The sequence below is a fragment of the Mytilus californianus genome, unplaced genomic scaffold (genome assembly GCF_021869535.1).
Source record: "Mytilus californianus isolate M0D057914Y unplaced genomic scaffold, xbMytCali1.0.p SCAF_2, whole genome shotgun sequence".
NCBI lineage: Eukaryota > Metazoa > Mollusca > Bivalvia > Mytilida > Mytilidae > Mytilus > Mytilus californianus.
Genome location: NW_026262668.1, coordinates 43,834,269 through 43,854,611, shown reverse-complemented (window position 1 = coordinate 43,854,611; position 20,343 = coordinate 43,834,269). Strand labels below are relative to the sequence as shown.

Here is a 20,343-nt window from a genome sequence, read left to right as displayed (position 1 = left end):
TCTATAACAATTTTCAAGATGATACTAGGCAAAATTCGTCATTCAAGGGCCATAACTCATACAGGAATTCGTCTTACAGTTTTGTCGTTGAAGACAGAAGATAGATCTCATCATTCTGAACATGTTTGCCCTGTCAGATTTTCTCTATCTATATTGGTTTTTAAGATAATAGACAAAACTTCCATTTTACCCCCTATGTTCTATTTCTAGCCTTATCGGCCATGTTGGTTGGCAGGTGGTGTCACCGGACACATCTTTTAACTTAAATGCTCCAATGATGAGTGTTAAAGTAAAGTTTGGTTAAATTTTTCCTGGAAGTTTCAGAGGAGATTTGCTTTGTAAAAGTTGACGGACTTCAAGTGATGGCAAAAGCTCACACTGGACCTTTGGGCATCAACGGCTAGGACTTGGCGCAATTCAGAGCTGATCCATGATCATCTTTTACATACCATTTTCATACGTATCCTCTTAAACTGCCTTGAGTTAAGTGTTATAGTGGTTGATTTTTATTGTGTTTTCACCTTTATTTTGGTATTTAAATTATCGGGATAACGGAAGCGGGATTAAGCAAATAGTGCCACAGATGACCATGCATGGACATGTTCAAATTGTCGTAACCACAATCCCATCCACTTTTCCTTGATAATGACATTACCAATGCGACTTACCACCGAATCTGTACTTGCCACTTGCCATTAGCAAAACTAGTACAAAGAGAGCCACAAGTGGAGCAGAATCTGCGCACCTGGGATTAGCATAGTTTCATGTTGCTTAGTCTTTAGTTTTCTGTGTGCATGGCATTTTGTCTTTTCTCTTTTTGGTTACGGCGTTCTCCGATTTTTGTCAACTTTTTGTTTTTACTTGTCTGCTTGGTATGTCTTCTGCAAATTTAACTACACTTCTCCTGTCATTAATATTGGAAGGAAATATACATTTTTCATAATTTAAAGGAGTGCATACCTATACGTATATATACCTGACGTCTGCAAACCCCTACTTGTATTATTTAAAGGACCATAAGAAGGCTTATTTGCCAGCTGCATATGCGTATGTTTACCATAGGTATATCCAGTCTTTCGAAATCTTTGGGAACTTGACACATATCATAAAATGACATTGGGATAATTTGTATGACTCTAAGTGCGATGGCCGTAAAGAATTTCATTTATTTTAAAGGAAACACCTCCTGTTTAATGAAGTGTTCAATTGAAACCTTGCACATTAGTAACACTAAAACAGTTCACGACCAGTTGGTAAGCATTTGGAATTTATACCAACCTTGAAAGAATTATATCAATAATTTGAAGACTTTAAGTTCTTAAATATGATTTTTAATATTCTAGTTTGATGTCTTTTTTGAATTGCAGTCACATCTCTGAAATAAAAAAAAATCCTTTGATTAATTTATAAATTTTATATGTACAAGAATTTATGTGAAAATTTTAATGTGTTTGCTTGTAGTTAAAACAGTGTGTTTGTTGATAACTATGTGATTCTTGAATTTTTATTCAAATGCGAATAGTCTTTTATTTCAGTCAGATTTAAATATTAAAAAAAAGAGAGAGAGCAAACATTAAAACCTAAGTAATGCTCAAAGTATATCTTAAATTACTTACCAAATTCTTCTTGCACAGGAAAAGTATTTTGTTGTCGCATGGAAGATCATTCCAAGTTCCCTTATACTTTTGGTAATTTAACAAATTGAGACAATTTTCCTTTGTCCCGCCATTAGGTTCTCCACTTCCTTTATTCCAGTTAACATAAGTAAAGGGAGAGAAATCAGCCATCCATATCCACTGTCCGTCTTTCAGATCACTGCCACCAAGCCATAAAAGAAATACTTCGTGCAGTTGTAATTCTGGAAAGATAGTGTATGCAGCTTTCAAAATTATCAAATGACAGCAATGGATGATGTATCGAAAACAACGATCGTTGACTTTGAATAAAAGGAGATAATACTGGTTCTAATGCACTCTCCCTATGTGTCTTTTGCAGTTGAACAACCTACTTTATCATCATGAAAATGTTTTATTTTTGTTTAAAAAGATATTCGTATTCTTTTAAAATACATTGTTTAGTTATTTATAACGGTATAAATCATAATGATAATAATGTTGATGTGAACCTGAGATGCATCGCTGGACATGATTTATATATTCTACATTTTTATTTATATACTATATACTATTACAATATATGTTACGTTATATTATACTCTACAATGTCTATCATGTGAGTTGCTTATATTGTGTATGTATTTAATTATAATTGTTGCAATTGGTTGTAAATGCCCCTTGTGAGAACATGATTGGTTTAATTGATATTTGAATTTGAATTTAGAGAGGCCAACAAACGCTCTCCAACAATAAATATGTAGGTATGTTTAATTCACCAGGTGCACTGTATCAAAACGAAATGGACTAAATAGTAAAGTATCGCTTCCATTTGAAATGGTAAAGTTATTCATAATTATTTTAGTCAAGCTACATATAAAACTCCTACTATTGTAGTAGTAATTTAACCAGGACAATTTTCGTTTATTATGTCATTTCTGAAGTCACATTTTTACCCTAATATTTAATTTTCTATTTTCTGAATTTCAATGATTTCATATGTAGGCTGTTGTTTGTCGTAAGCATGGTAAGTGTTAACTAACCAATTAAATTGTAAAATGACGATGATGGGGCTTTCATAAACAGATTGTGTGGGTGCTTTTAAAATAATGTAGAACAATGTAAAAATCAAACAATCGATATTCTTCTCCCCCATTGCAATGGCATTAAACCACTTGTGTTCACGCCTATATATTGGTGAGTTTGGTAGCTTCTATGGGCCATTTGGAAATCTTCGGAAACAAGATTCTCGGAACCTCTCGAAAATTTTCGATCATTTATCTATGTCTTTGATACGGTTCCTCTATGGATAGGCTTCCACTTGACATTGTATATTTCAACAATCAAAGTTCATTTGTAGATCGGAAAATTAAAAAAAAAGTCTAGGTTGCAGTCAAAAAATCATTTATATATTGGAACCTATTTGCCTTTTGACAAAACCTATTTGTTTTTAATAATGCGAATGTTTATTAAATTCAAGTATAATAATAACGCAATTATATAATTCATGTTTTGAGACGATCCATGTACGCGTTGCGTGTGTAGTATTTAATACAGCGTGATATTGTGCGTTGTGACAATAAACCTGGGAATAGTTTATTAACGTATAATGTCCCAGAAAAAACTGATTAATATTTCTGAACCTTTTCCACGTGATATTTTATATTTCAATCATAGCCTGAGAAAATGTCAGAAAGCATTAAGAAAATTAACAAAACGATATTTCTGTTATAAATATTTATCTTAGGTCGGAAACACAGTGGTCGGAAAGCAGAAAGATAATTAAAGAAAAGGATTTTTCTGTCAAAAATAATTAATTTTATTAATAGATACTACCAGACCAAGAGAATATTCATCAAAATTATTAACTTTAAACTTAGACTAAATTTATCCTTAATAGAATACAATTAAAAATGTTATACGTGTATTATGTCCCAAAGGTTTGAAAAGTGAATACATTTATGAAAATTATATACAACATATGAGCACCAATGAGCAGGGATGCATACAACAAGTAAGTATCTAAATTTCAAACGCTAGTGAATGAAAAAAATACTTGCATGGTTTCAATTGACAAGGATTTTAAATCCTTGCATCTCACAAAAAACTTTTTACAATAATCATAAAAAAATTTAGTTACGACTTTAATTATTTTATACTGTTTTAGTATGGTTTTATAAGTCTCTGCTTATATTTCGTATAGCAACATATTATTGCATGCTGGGAAAACGGGCCCTTTAATTGGATTTAAGGGCATACGATACAGTTTTGATCCCACGGTGATTTTTTTACGAAAATTTGCATACAAGCTATTTTTCACCTAGTCATTTCAAATATGTAATAAAAAATATACCTTCATGTGCTACTTTAAGAGGTAAATGGGGTCGAAATTTTAGACTTTTACTCAAAATTTCGGTTTTTTTTGGACATTTCTATTCTTTGGATAGACAGACCTAACTTTTTTGTTTCAAAAGATAAACACAAGCGGATTCTTGCAAAACATTTGGAAAATCTTCTTTACATAACTAAATGTGTGTAACAATTCTTTGGAAATAATTAATTTTTATCAAAGTTTCATGATTTTAGAAGAAAAAAAACGACATTTTTTGCAGTATATTTATCTAATTTAAAATATTTCATCGGTGAATTTTTCATAAAAATTGGTACAAATAATCTTCATACGTAATCGAACCTAATGTCATTTTAAAAGAGAGGGGTCCATAAACTCGTTTTCAAGTTTAATTAGTCTGAATGATAAAAATCAGTCGAAAAATGCATCTTTTCCCGATATGTCACAGTTTGACGTCGCGAAAATAACATTTTACGTTAGCAACGTCATTACCTCCCCTGTAACTGTATCGTATGCCCTTAATAAAGTATTCATATTCGTATTCGTATCGTGGAAAGTAAGACTTTAAGAAGAGATTGATTTTATAAATAAAACGTCAAATACTTTGTGTTTATTCATATTATATCTTAATTTTCGGAAAAGATTTATAAACAGGAATTTATGTTTATCAAAATCTTCAATTCAAGTTTTTTTGTTTTTAATAGTTCAACCTTATAGCATCTAAATCTTTGAAATATGGAACGATTTTGAAAATTGTATTCATTGTGTTGACCAGCTATCCTACACACGTCTTGACTCATTTACATTGTATATCACCTGTTCACACGACACACTATCGGTTTGCGTTCACCCAAATTCCAGATTAAATAAATACAATGAATCAAAACACTTCAGGTAGGTAGTTTGACATCCGAATTCAACTGTTAAACAATAGATTTGAGCCTAGATTAATACATGTATATCTGATGACGCAAATGCGTATTCATATCAAGAGTATCAGTGCGTACGCTTTCTATTAACTATTTCTTGCGCAAGAAAACCACGTGCATGCATAAATATTAATTTTACTCGCGAATGTGAATTTTCGCATTTCTTATCTAAATTCCGGACATGACAGTAAGAGCTTGACATGTGACTTTCGAGCATGGTCATAATTACTTAAGGTATTCTGACCTCTAGCTGTTTCTCTTTTTTGTTTCTTTTTTTTTTAAGTGACTGTCCTTTTATAAACTTTGACATTTTCGAAATGCTAAGGATTTTTTTACCCCAGGAATAGATTACCTTAGATGTATTCGACAAAACCTTTGTTTCGAAATTTTGGGTCCGCAATGCCTTTAAACTTCGTAATTTTTATTTGGCCTTTTTAATAATCTTATTCACTGATGAGTCTTTTGTATACTAAACTCACGTCTGGCGTACAACATTTTAATTCTGGTATCTTTTATATATCTACATATCTTTTTATATAAATTGTTCTCTTTTGAGAGTATGTTCAAGTATTCATAAAACATCTGAAAATAAGATATTCTTCAAAACCAAATTTTCCTGTAGAATATTTGGATTGATTTAAGTAACTTAAAAAAATCCTTAAAATTTGATGTTTTATGAGACCAAAATAATTGTCAGTATATAAGAGGTCCCAATGAAATTGCTGTGTTAATCTCAAGAAAGATATGTACGAAACCTTCTTATATAAGTTGCATGCCACAGGGTACAGACAGCTTCAATAACGAGTATAAGAATAATTGAAGGCATCCAGGAAACAAAATATGAAGATATGATAGATAAAATGAATCCAGGTTATAAAGCAAACTGAGTGCTTAAATTTATATTGCGATTGGTTTGTGCAATTTGCATTAGAAATCCGGTTTGCAGAAACTGGGATTTGCAATAGTTTTAAGAAAAAATGATGTACACAATGTTTTGATGACCAGTCGATCAGCGGGCTAGGGTTCAGGTATTGCTTTTCTTCTTTTTTTAAAGAAAGCAACTTGTTTTAATTCTCTAAACTTTTCACAAGTATTTATCAAACTGACCTAAAGAAAAAAATGAAAATTTAGTCAAACTGTGCCGCCTGGTCCAATCTAGCTTCGCGCCGCAGTATACTGACAAGTTGGGCCAGGACCCCAGGCTTATATTGTTCGACAACTATCTTAGATAGTATTTATATATAACATGCCATATCCACACATATATACGTTATCCGATAGTGTTTGATTATAAACATGTTATTTTATAGGTAATAAAGCCACATTTAGCATGCTACGTCCGTTGTAAACTTAGACAGAAACTGGTTGTCATGGATGTCTCCTCCTATAGCTACTTGTCAATCACAGGAATTTGAATTTGAAAAATAGCTGTGCTTCAGGATTTTGATTTAAAATATCTTTACTGTAGATTATATTACTTTCTCACATTATGGCCTAAACTGACCATTATTTATGTTCTGACAACTGTACAAGTGTAATAGCATAGAAGATAGCAATTTTTATGATTAATTTTGAAAAATGCTTCTCACTTCTTTATCCTGCCCAATATTTGAAAACATCCATATTTTCAGGAGTTGTCTCCCTTTTATATTCTAGCCCCGGTCTTTTAAAAGAGTACCAGCTGCTGTTAATTTATATACCGTTTGTTTTCAAAGATATCCATGCATTTTCAGTAGCGTCGTCAATCTTCGCCAATGTACTTCCGTGTTTATGACAATATCGCTTGAGAAAGAAAATTGGCTTTGAATTAATTTACTATTATTGAAACCTGATTTATAGTACATTGCTTTTATTTTTGAACATTTGTTTTTGCATAATATTCTAAATTGGGTGTTTCTTAGATGTTGTATACAGTTATCTGAGAACAAAGTATTTCCTTACATCAAAAAAATCACAATTGCAACATTTACTCAAATTAAAATGTTAATAAATACTCTAATTTACATTATTATATTAACCTGTGCCTCAAACCAGTCAAGTTTATTTAAACCAAAGAAGTAGCAGTGATTTCTATATCTCGTCCATCCTTTCTGACAACCACCCGTTTCTCCGACTGTGCTGACTATGTTGTCAAAATAAAGTAAAAACCAATTTTCATACTAGGTTTACAACAATCTTATCATAAGATAAACATGCATTACCTATAATCTCATAAATGGAAATACACAATGTACCAATTATTGTAGTTGTATATAAAGATTTTTTACAAAATACCCTATTAACGATATTTAGCAGTCTATCATAAAGTATCTTCTTTTAGAGTATTTTCTAAAGGAACCTCAACATTTCTCAAATAAATATGCATATCAGAATTCGTTAACTCATTCAAGTGTGTTTTGTATATTGCAGTCGGTGGGTGACCAGTCCTTGTATTTTAACACACTTCTAGTTATAAAGCTATAAAGGTAAAACGCAATCTAATTCATATTAGATATTTAATTCCTCAACCTTTTCTGTTATGTCGAGCATAAAGCTATATATATATATATATATATAATTTAGACTAGATATTTATATATACAAGTCTAAATTGAAAACAACGTTCAAACATATGATTGCGTTGGATAAAAACCGCAATTTTTATACGTGTACACGCAAAACAAATTTCTTGGTAGAGTGGTCTAAATACAGCACAAACAACATTTTCCAAAAGACCAAAAAAGTGAAAAAGTATATTTTAACAAAACGCATTTGACTAGCAGGTCGAACAACGGATGTTCTTAAACCCTGCTGACTGCCATGGCGATTGTCAAATAAACGGATAACCAGATGTAAAAATGGATCTTAATTATTAATTTAATACCAAACAGAAAACAATGAACTTGCGGAAAAGATGGTATACCGCAAATATGAGGTGCAAAAATTTGTACACAATATCCGGATTTCGACAATTAATGTATCTTCAGTGATGTTAGGAATCAAAACGGTATTTGGAAGGCCATATAATTTACCTCAATTTGGGATTGACTCTTGAATTTTGAAGAGTCGAAATAGGATGAACGGATCATATAAACCCGAAGGCAAATATAATACAAGCCCAAACGAAAAATATAAACAAGTCTAAATTGAAAACAACGTTCAAACCTATGATTGCGTTGGATAAAAAACGCAATTTTTATACGTGTGCACGCAAAACAAATTTCTTGGTAGAGTGGTCTAAATACAGCACAAACAACATTTTCCAAAAGACCAAAAAAGTGAAAAAGTATATTTTAACAAAACGCATTTGACTAGCAGGTCGAACAACTTTATACCTATTGGACTACATAACAGCTGCAAAAATAGATGTATCAACATACGTTTTAAGCTTTCTTCTAATCCAATGATCTGAGAATTGAGTTTTTGCATACTGTTTCTAATGGTTTTCAAAATATTTTTCTCTTTGGGTGCAAGACACGTCTGTTTTCCATCTACATTGAGCAAGATGGTGCACAAAGCAAGTAGGTATAATATAGTCAGCATCGTTATCATAGAAAACAAGTTACCGCTGAAATAATACATAAAAAAAATTTTTCAGTCAAATGAAAATTTGAGGGACAAAAATAAATAATCAAATATTTTATTTTATATTTATTCATTTTGCTGTTGGTATATCACATCTGACTAAAACATCATATGCGCATCTGTCATTACTTATTGTGTCCAGCTGATAAAAAGATAATTGGCTTGGAGAAATTATGCTCACTAGGGGTGTTTGTCCGATCATGGAAGTATTATATTGATATCAATTCTAGATATTGATCGGACCATGGAAGTATTATATTGTCAATTTATTGTAATTTATCTGTTTGATTCAAATAGACACTTTTTTGTTATGCTTACTGACCAAGAAAAGTGAATGACCAGCACAGATTATTCAACATTACAATTCAGTAAAATTGAGAATGGAAATTGGGAATGGGTAATGTGTCAAAGAGACAACAACCCGACCAAAGAGCAGAAAACAGCCCAAGGCCATCAATGGGTCTTCAACACAGCGCAGATTTTGTATGAATATGTATGGCTGGGTATGTTTTGTATAAGATTCAAGATATATATTCTGTCCTCGCTATTTATTATTTTTGGCAATCAGTATACATTGAGATTGTTCCAAATGTTTTTGCATTTACATATTTCCTCTTACACGTAAACGCTTTCTACGCGTTTATTTCCATATGTATTTTGTATGAACTTTTGAATATCCAATTCCACCAACAGTTGAAATATTCTAAAATTCTGTAATGTCACAATTATTAATACTGAGGCACGACTGAGTAGTCTGCTATTTTTCAACCTCCTAAATGCTCTTGAATTCCGCGTAAGCGGAAAAGCCGACATAAAAATGAATACAAATAATGCGATAAAATTTGTTATAAGAAACATGACGCAATTAACTTCTACGAAGAGGTGTTAAATTATTACTGAAAATCAATGATACTGAGTTTGATCCTTTTGGTGCACTTATCTAGATCATCTTCATCGGCAACCTTATCACAAACCTTTAATGCCAAAAGTTTGGAAATCAAAACTTGGGTTGCTGTCTCGATGACAATATCCCAAGCATTATTTCATTAATATGATGTATAAACAGAATAATGACGTATAACCTAATGTTTCAAAATAACTATCAAGCTTTAAAGTGTCCAAAATCGATATCTAGACGAGCTCAATTCAACCGAGACCAGAAGATCTCACATCAGCACCAAATGTCCAAATTGATAGAAAGATATAAATACATAAAATATTTTGACAAAAGAAAAACGAATTGGTACAATATAGTGTAATGATAACGGATGAAATTGTTAATTGAGAAACATTTTATGACTGTATTTGAGATTCTAGAAAATACAAACATCATAGAAGTTTGATGGAAAATTCTTCCAACATCAAATAAAAACATGATGATTATGTTATTTTTTCAAGCTGGTGTAATTAACAGATGAAAAGTAAAATTCAAACCTTTTATTCTTTCTATATTTGCTGTGATCATGTACTCGCAATTGCTGCAGTTTCTGGGAAAGGTAGCGTCAGCAGTTTCTTACTGATTATTCCTACTGATTATTGCGTGTACAATAACATTAGAATATCAGTTCCAAAAATCTATAAATAACTTGGTCACAGCTTAAACATGCAACCCAAAAGTTTTAATTTCACGCCAATATGTAAACTTTTGAGTTACCAAGAATATACATTTTCATTTTTGTATAGATGAGTGCGAAATATTCCTCAAAAGAAATTAAAGTAAATTTTGAAAATGCTGGTCAACGTCGTCAAAAATTCTACCGATACTCCGGCATCCCATTAGTCGACACTTCAAAAATCCAAAATCTCATTGGTCCGACATCTCAATAATTCGACACCCAATTCATCATGAAACCCCAATATTCTGATACCTCAGTGGACCGTCGGACACACCACTAGTTTAAAATCCAAATATTCGAATAAAGTCAAATCCTATTTTATTTTAAAAAAATATACTTAACGTTTCCATATCAAGCGATGTGGTGTTATGGAACGGGATACTTTCAAAACGGCTTGGACACAGTATGCTAGTAATCGTGGTAATTTAATGTATCTAAAAACTCATCACTCAATCATGATCTCAAAAAGACATGAGAACATTGTTTTCATCTTTTTTGCGTGAACCTGAGGGGTTCACGCTCATATATTGGTGAGTTTTGGAAGCGTATACGGGACATTCGATATCCTCGGAATCAAGATTCTCGGAACGTCTCGAAAATTTTCGATCATTTATACAGGTAGTTATCTATGTCTTTGATACGGTCCCTCTGTGGATAGCTACCACGTGACATTGTATATTTCAACAATCAAAGTTTATTTGTAGATTGGAAAGTAAAACAATAAAGACTAGGTTGCAGTCAAAAAATCATTTATATGCTAAAACCTATTTGTCTTTTGACAAAACATATGTGTTTTTTAATAATGCGAATGTTTATTAAATATCAAGTATAATGATAACGCAATTATATAATTCATGCTTTGAGACGGTCCCTGTACGCGTTGTGTGTGTAGTATTTAATACAGCGTGCTGTTGTGCATTGTTAACCGACGGTGCGAGGGCTAAGCCTTTATAGCCAGTTAAGGTCGTTAAAAAACCCCATCATCAGCATTGTGACAATAAACCTGGGAATAGTTTATTAATATATAATGTCCCAGAATATACTGATTATTTCTGAACGTTTATCATTTGATATTTTGTATTTCAATCATAGCATGGGAAAATGTCGGAAAGCATGAAGACAATTAAGAAAACGATATTACTGTTATAAGTATTTATCTTAGGTCGGAAACACAGTGGTCGGAAAGCAGAAAGATAATTAAACGAGGATTTTTCTGTCAAAAATATCTAATTTCATTAATAGATACTACCAGACCAAGAGAATATTCATTATGAAGTTTAAACTGAGACTGAATTTATTCTTAATAGAATATAATTAAAATTGTCGAACATACGTGCATTATGTCTCACAGGTTTGAACAAACATTACATTAATGAAAATCATATGCAACGTATGAGAACCAATGAGCAGGGATGCGTATCCAAAGTTAGCTAAATATTTAAATTTTAAACGGTCGTGGTTCTAATTCACAAGGATTTTAAATCCTTGCATCTCACAAAAAACGTAATTAATATTTTACAATAATCATAACAAAATTTAATTACTATGTTAATTATTTTATACTGTTTCAGTATGGATTAATAAGTCTCTGCTTATATTTTGTATAGCAATATATTCATATAGTGGAATGTTAGACTTTAAGCAGAGATTGATTTGATAAATAAAATGTCCATCCGTAAATACTTGACGTTTGTGTTTATTGATATTATATTCTAAATTTTCGGAAAAATTCATTAACAGGAATATATTTAATTATAAAATTTCAATTCTTTGTTGTTTGTTTGTTTTAATAGTTCAACCTTATAGCATCTTAAATATTTGCACTATGATACGATTTTGAAAATTGCATTCATTGTGTTGACCAGCTATCCTACACGTCTTGGTTCATTCACATTATACATCACCCTGTTCACATGCACACTGTCGGTTTGTGTTCACACAAATTCCGGATTAAATGGCAATTAATAGCATGTGATGACGCAAATGCGTATTCTTATACAGAGTATCAGTGCGTATGCTTTCTATTTACTATTTCTTACGCAAAAATACCACGTGCATGCATAAATATCCATTTCACTCGAGAATGTGAATTCTCGCTTTTCTTATCTAAATTCAGGACACGGAAGTAAGAGCTTGACATGTGACTTTCAAGCACGGTCATCATTACTCACGGTATTCTGACCTCTAGCTGTTTCTCTTTTCTTTTCTTTTTTGAGTCACTGTCTTATTATAAACTTTGACATTTTCGAAATGCTATGGATTTTCTACCCCAGGAATAGATTACTTTAGATGTATTCGGCAAAACCTTTGTTTTGAAATTTTGGGTCCTGAATTCCTTTCAACTTCGTACTTTATTTGGCCTTTTTAACTTTTTATCATTCGAACGTCACTGATGATTCTTTGTAGACTTAACTCGCGTCTGGTGTACAACATTTTAATCCTGGTATCTTTTTATATCTACATATCTTTTTATATAAATTAGTTCTTTTGAGAGTATGTTCAAGTATTCATAAAATTTATGAAAACAAGATATAGTTCAAAACCAAGTTTTCCTGTAGAATATTTGGATTTATTTAAGTAAAATCAGGAAATCCTTAAAATTTGAGAAGTTTTATGAGACCAAAATAAGTCTCTATATAAGAAATATACGAACCCTTCTTATAAGTTGCATGCCACAGGGTTTCACTTCACACGGAAATTGGACTTTAAATTTATCTATACAACATCTACCATGAGTACAGACAGCTTCAATAACGAGTTGAGAATAATTGAAGGCATCCAGGAAACAAAATATGAAGATATATGATAGATAAAATAAATGCATCCAGATTATAAAACAAACTGAGTGTTTAAATTTTATAAATTTATATTGCGATTGGTTTGTTCATTTTGCATTAAACATCTGGTTTGTAGAAACTTGGATTTGCAAAAGGGTTATGAAAATATGATGTACACTCCCAAGAAAGAAATGAAATAGTCGAGCCTTAAAATGTATATTCAAATAGTAGCTGTATATATATATATACACTTTTCTATTCACAGCTATCAAACATTGCTTTTAACTGACTTATGCAAGAATCTACACACAATTACATATTTTTAATTAAGGTGTTTTAACATCGTCATTATATATCTTATTCTATTCACAGTCAATTATTTCAATTCAAAAGCAAACACAAATTCAGTAACAATTTTTTGGTGACCATGCAGTCAGCGGTCTTGGGTTCACGTATTGCTTTTCTTTTTTTAAAGAAAGCAACTGGTTTCCAAAATGTATGCTTTCACAAGTTATGAATGGCAAATTTATATCTTACATCCTCTATAAAGACTAACAAAAGTTAAATGACATTTTTAGCCGTACACGCGCGTATCTGGTACAATTTTCCTATTTTTTTGGTTTTCAATGCTCTTTGGTTTGGCGAAATAGCAGCAACTGCTTTGATATGAGCACCGCTTATTTGTTTGGCGTAACAAATTATAAGCCTGGTAATAGTATATTCGATAAGTTTTTCAACCACTGCATGGATCGATGCCATGTACTGCTTGTGGTTGAGCCCATGCATTAGTGAGCACTTCTGTATTGACATGCAATGGAAATATCAATAATACGGTCATTTTCTGTAAATTTTCAGTTTAAAATATTTGAAACATTAAGCTTTCTCTATCCCTAGGCATAGAGGACATAAGCTGGACAATTTGGCACAATTTGTCGGTACTTTTGCTTCATACTGCTCTTCTACTTTTTGGCTTTTGAATTTCTTGAAAAATAAAAAGTTAAATTGCTGTAGATACGAATTATTTATGATATCTCTGAAGTAAAGAGGAGAAAAAATTTAGGCTACAACGAGTTTTTACTGCTAAAATTATTGATATAAATTTGTGATTCAAGCTTCAGTGTGTAAGATAATCCTGATTAATTTAAACTTTAACTATTTGAATAAAGATTATGACTTGAACGCACACAGCGTTTTCTTCATATCTGTTTCGAACCCTGGCTTAACCGTTTTCGTATACTTGTGTGTTGTAGTTAAATACCATTAGGGTCCATATCATTTCCTAGATAAATTCCTCATTTTCTCCAACATGTCCAAGTGAAACTCTCGCCTCGTGGTCACGGGCTCAACACCAACAGTTTTAGTTTTTTTTTTACTCAGAGCAGTACCAAAAAATCCATACCTTGGAATTATGATTTCAGAAGATTTAAAATGGAACACCTACATTAATAATACCTGCAACAAAGCTTGTTCAACATTAGGCTTTCGAAAAAATTGAAAAAAATACAACGAAGGGCCTGACGGTGCCCGTTTCATCAGCAGATAATCTGCTGATCAAATGGGCACCACTTCATTGTATTCTTGCATTTTTTTCGATGTTACCTTCATGTCAAGTAAGGGTCCCAAATTAGCGCTCCATACTCGAGTGTTGATCTCACAAGTGAGATGTAGGCATTTTTCGTGCAAGATGATCACTGAACAGTTGCGCAAATTTCTACAGAGAAAGCATAATATGTTGAACTAGCTTTGTTGCAGATATTATTAATGTGGGTGTTCCATTTTAAATCTTCTGAAATCATAATTCCATGGTACTTACTTATGGGGGTTTTTAACGACCTTGACTGGCTATAAAGCCCTCGCACGGTACGGATTTTTTGGTACTGCTCGGAGTATGTGCTTGTCTAGTTTGTAAAAGTAGGATGATCTGTTCATTATACTGAGTACGTAGCATTTTTTTTTTGGCATTGAAGCGCATGACCCACTTCTTTGCCCATGTTTCTAGCTATTTAGATGTTAGTGAGGTCTAGCCTGGGATCCTGGCCAACTATCGACGAAGTCATGATTAGATTGGGTCAGGATGCCAGGCTAAGTGAGGTCTTCTTGGAGTTTCAGGTGGTCTTCCATTGATCTTATTGGTCGATTCAATAAACAATCGTCAGCAAAAACCCACCAAACACAGAACATTTTAGAAACGTTTTTAAAAGGTTTCAAATAAGTTAGTGTCGAAAAAACGTTTAAGAAATGTTTTTAAAAGGTTAAATTGAAACGTTTTCTATAACTATAGTAGAAATGTTTCTGCAAACATTTTTTAAACGTAAAAAAAACATTTTTTCAAAAATGTTTTTGATGAACATAAATAATACGTTTTAAAACAACGTTTTTAATTTTGTTTTTTAATAATGTTTCAAAAATGTTTTTTAATAAGTATAGAAAAACTTTATAAATCGTGTTTCCCATATCACCGCAATATTTTTGTTTTTAATAATTACTTTCAATTTTTAATTTACAAAAAGTCATCTTCGATCTGTCGATATGATGATATGATATGTCAAAAAAAAGTTCTTGTAGTCTAATAACTGGTTTCTTTTCTGTAGAACCGGGAACCAGTTGTTTCTTATTAGTTAGTTTCGTATTTTATTTCTATATTTCCCTTTATCGCATTTCTAAAGTATTATCATATTCGAAGATAGACATTTTAATTGAGAAACTGAATTATTTACGACAATAATTTGTATTAAAGCAGAATTCTTCATTAGATAAAATTTGTTCGAAACTTCCGGATACTCTCACCTTACCTTACCTTACCTCTGTATCTTTACCCCCTTCAAAGGAGAACCACACAGGTTCTGTGTGTTGAACAGGTGCTTTGGGTGGCGGTGCTCATTATTTACAATGGTGCTGTGAATGTGGATCCCATCACCACAATTTATCCATGAATTTTTGGATCATCCTTCCACCATTATGTACATTATTTACATATATGAGTGGAAGGATGATCCAAAAATTCATGGATAAATTGTGTTCACCGCCTTTTTTAAATTGGGAAAACAACGAGACATGCTAGAAGAGTAGTTCTACAGAATAGCGTTTAGTCTAAGAGGTATGTATAAAATCGATAATCAGTCGATGTATTTTGTAGAAATTGAGACAAATTACTGCATTAATTATTTTCTCCATGACATTCGTATGATTTGCATGAGTCTATTTACATGATTAACAGATTTAACTACTACAGGCATAAATTCACATTCACCACTGCATGATGCCATCACGTGTCAATTTGCCATGCCCGGTGTCCTGACACTCCCTGGTGTTGGGGTGGGGATTGTCCTTGTAAATATTGAACTTTGTAAATACGTTAGTGACACATCTCCATTAATCCCGATAGGGAGTGTACATGGATTCCACTGTACCCTCGCAGCTCTCAAGGGGTTCTTCGGATATCGGAGGAATTTACCAGTACATACATACATACATACATGCCTCATGGGCTACTGGTCTGATTTTTACACGAGTAAAATAAAATTAAGCCTCCGACAGCATAATTAATCATTTAAACTACCCAGAGCGTAGTCAAATAATAATGATGTTTTGTACGGCTTTCTTATTTGATAAAACAAAATGTGGACTCCCTCCTCCAACTTCGTAGCAACAGCAAAAATAAAAAATATCCTTTCAAGACGTCATTTTTGTTTGGACTACCCATAGCCGTGCTGCCAGTGCTGGGCCTCATTTTACAAAATATCTTATGTCTGACTAACACTGAATAAAATTGATTGTAACTTGCCAGTCATGAACAATTCAGTATACCGCAAAATGTAACTGCATTTGATACGTTACACGATAGAAACATATTGATAACAGTTAAAAAGTAATTATAATCAAATGTTATAGTAAATAAAAATATAACGCAAGGGCACCTGACGAACTTGACCTGAAATATGAAATCGGAAACACCAGGTGTAATATCATCAAATTAAAGAAATTCATATACGACCAGTGTTGATTACCACGGCTCATTTACGTTGGGAAAATCCTTTCATATAAATAGATGTGTAAAAGTTTATAATGTAACCACAGAACAATCTACCGAGAAAAGGTCAAAGTAGATTTTAACAGTTAAAGATAATATATATTAATTTAAAGTAAATATATATAAGCGAAAAATGCTATACATATGAAAAAAAAATTTGGCATTAACAAAGCATTAACAGAATAAACCTGTAATTGAAGACAAACATTCAAATGCATATACAATTGCATATAACGTATACACAGCGATACATGAAAAATCATTATAGGTTGCAATTCTGTAAATACTAACAATGCAATTCCCCATAGGAACTCCCTTTGCGGCTAAAATTGTGACACTTTTACTATGAAGTTTCGTGAAAAATAATATCCCAGAACGGAAAGTTTATATGCACTACTATTTTATTCAAAGGTCAAAATATAGGGCTGTGCGGCATATTTTCAACATTTATATGTCCTGAACTTCTAAGAGTTTAAACTTATACTAAAATTCTATACTACCCTTACCTCCATTTTTGGACCTCCTAAGAATTAAAATTTAGCCGCTACCATGTTTTTCAATACTGGTTACATTCCCAAGTGATGTCTCTATGAGATGAAACACAGAGATCATCAATGGGAACCAGTACGTTAACAAATTAACATACCTATGAATATTAAATATCTCCCCAAAAGAGGCGTGGTTTGAGAAACAGCTGTATTTACAAAGTGCAACCTATAGAAACTCGATAAGACTCGGACAAGAAATAAAATATCTTTTAGGCAATAATATTTGTAGGTTTTGCTAAGATTTGTTCATGGACACGATTATTTATAAAACAAATATTTGATTTCACGAAAAATAAATAACAACAGGACTAAATTGTAATTTTGTAGGTCCAGTATTTGGTGTCACAGGGTGGTCACAGCCCTTCAAACTGTAAGGAAGGATGATGAAAAAGGTGTGGCACTAATCAGTTATGGGCCAAATACAGTCTGAAGGGGCAAAAGAGAAAAGAGGCATTCACAGGTCACCCTTTGTGCAGAATAATCATGAGTAAGTTGATTAAGAAAATATGTCGAACTTTAAAAAGCAAGTGCCATTAATATAGATTGGATTTTTATCTGACTTTAATCTCAAAAAGAATTCATATGATGAATATGAATATAATGTTTCTCACTTATTATTTTTGATAGAAACATAGTGCAAAGTTACATAAAGTTATTATATATATATATAAAAGTTTAAGGAAGTTAAAAAAATAATGAAATATATCTTTTTAACTCTGTAATACTTTTTCAGAAAGTTGTGCAAGAGTGTTCCCAAAATCCAAGGTTGCCGATATGGAGGAGGTCTTAATTCCTAAAACAGGCCCCACACAAGCCATGAGGACCAAAATATAAGGTATTTTTCAATTGAATAGAATATCTTAATATACATTTAAGTGGAAGGTTTTATTTATTTAAAAGTTTATTTTTGCAATTTGAATATCTATACACAAATTTCTGAGTCATTTATAGCAATATGACATTTGCCAACCATGCAGAACTTCTGTTTATTTAGAGACAATAGAATAATACATTGTTATGTTCTTGACGATGGAATTATTGTCTTTAACCTGCAAGTAAAACATTGAGATTTACATTTGTAGCAATTGCTTTTGACATGTAAATATTATTTATGTTTTTTGCCTATCTTAATAGTTACTTGGATTGCAAAAAATATCATAATTTCCCCTTTATAGATTTAATGAAATAGCTTGATTAAAAGGGAGTACAACAACTAACTGGGGTTAAGAGTTATATGCTAAACAGGGTACTTGGGAGTACTGATATTCTTAACAAATTGCTTTTTATCATTTCAGAAACCTGTAAGAAAAGGACTGATGATATCGCAAGAAGAATTGGAGTCTGAACAAATAAATCTGTTTAAAAGAACTTGATTCTACTGATTTTAGTCCTGTCAATACTGTTTTTTTTTTGTTGCAAAGTATTTAAAGATGTTTTTAAAACTATATTCCAATTTCTGCAACAATTAAAGCTTTGGTTATAAATTAGATCATTGATTGAAGTTATTATGGTAATTTGTCAAATTCTCGGTTTTAGAGATATGTTATCTCCTTGTCAATGCAAGAACCTTATTGATTTGACTTTCAAGGTCACAGGACCAAGTTTAAACAGTTAGAAGTTGACAAGCTTTGCTTTGGCATAGTTGTTTTTATAAAGAATATCTTCCTTCAGAGCTTTGGTGTAATGGTGAGTGTGGTCGCCTCAAGTGCGGAGGTCGTGGGTTAGAACTTCGGCCCGGTCAAACCAATGACAATAAAATTATTATTTGTTGCTTCTCCCCAAAATGAGTTGAGAGCAAAGACTTCTTGGCCCGTAGTCAGAATAATGTGACATGTCTTCCTGCAAACTTGCCTTGTGGGCTAGAACCAAAAAATCTGGCACAACATGTTGGTCTATGTCGGTCCACCATTTTCTACATAAGAAAATGCCTGTACCAAGTCAGGAATATGACAGTTGTTATCCATTCGTTTGATGTGTTTGAACTTTTGATTTTGCCATTTGATTATGGACTTTCCTTTTTGAATTTTCCTCGTAGTTCAGTATTTTTGTGATTTTACTTTTTTCTATTACAAGACAGGGTATTTATTTCTAATAATCATGTTCTCATCCAGAATATGCATCTGACTTGCCACTGGTCGTTAAACAACCAACCATCCATCCAAGCTTATGAAGATGTTGCTTTTTCTTCAACTAAACACGTGCATTACCAATTAAGAAATGGATGAAATACAAAACACTGCACAATCAATTATATATTTTTAAACCAAAGTAATGGTGGTCGCACTAATGCATCATTGTTACACAAATGTGTTGAAAATGTTTGTTGGAGGTTGACAGAAACGTTTTTCATACGTTTTCTGAATGTTCCAAATAACGTTTCTTCAAAATGTTTTTGAAACATTTATAAGAGTCTACAAATTTTGGTTTTTAAAACGTTTTAATAAAACATTCTAGAAACCAAAACAAAACATTTTTAAAACGTTTTTAAAATGTTGAATTGTTTGCTGGGAAGGCGCCGGTACTTGAAGTCTGCATGGTCTGTGTTGCAATGAAGTTGTTTGTATGTATGTTGATGGCTTGATCTTGTTATAGACTGACTTTTTATGAGTTTATCTTGCAATGTTATTGCAATTTCATTGTTTATGGAACATTTGAAGTCTCGGTTTTTAATCTGCTTTCTTGAAAGGTTTGCCAGTTTAGATCATCATGTAGCTACAATCTATTACAGGCATATCGTGCAGCTCTTCTTTGCACTTGTTCCAGCCGGTTTATATATTCTAAAGTGTGTGGATCCAAAACTGTGCAACAATATTCAATTTTTGGTCTAACAATATAACTCAAATTCCTCAAATCAGCAGTCCGCTTTGTTCGTCTTTGGTATTTGCATTCTGATAATTTTTATCGGTAATTTGTTGT

General features: G+C 32.1%; 2 long non-coding RNA genes across 2 annotated transcripts; one reads left to right on the top strand and one right to left on the bottom strand.

Moving 5' to 3' along the window:
- Positions 1–6,910: 6,910 nt before the first annotated feature.
- LOC127728006 (uncharacterized) lies at positions 6,911–9,969 on the bottom strand. The gene is made up of 3 exons (XR_007993962.1): positions 9,891–9,969; positions 8,252–8,439; positions 6,911–7,014 (listed from the first exon to the last, which is right to left on the bottom strand). It is a non-coding gene; the product is annotated as an uncharacterized LOC127728006 (long non-coding RNA).
- A 5,910-nt stretch (positions 9,970–15,879) lies between these two features.
- LOC127728014 (uncharacterized) lies at positions 15,880–18,799 on the top strand. The gene is made up of 4 exons (XR_007993970.1): positions 15,880–15,946; positions 17,755–17,914; positions 18,161–18,262; positions 18,723–18,799. It is a non-coding gene; the product is annotated as an uncharacterized LOC127728014 (long non-coding RNA).
- Positions 18,800–20,343: the final 1,544 nt, after the last annotated feature.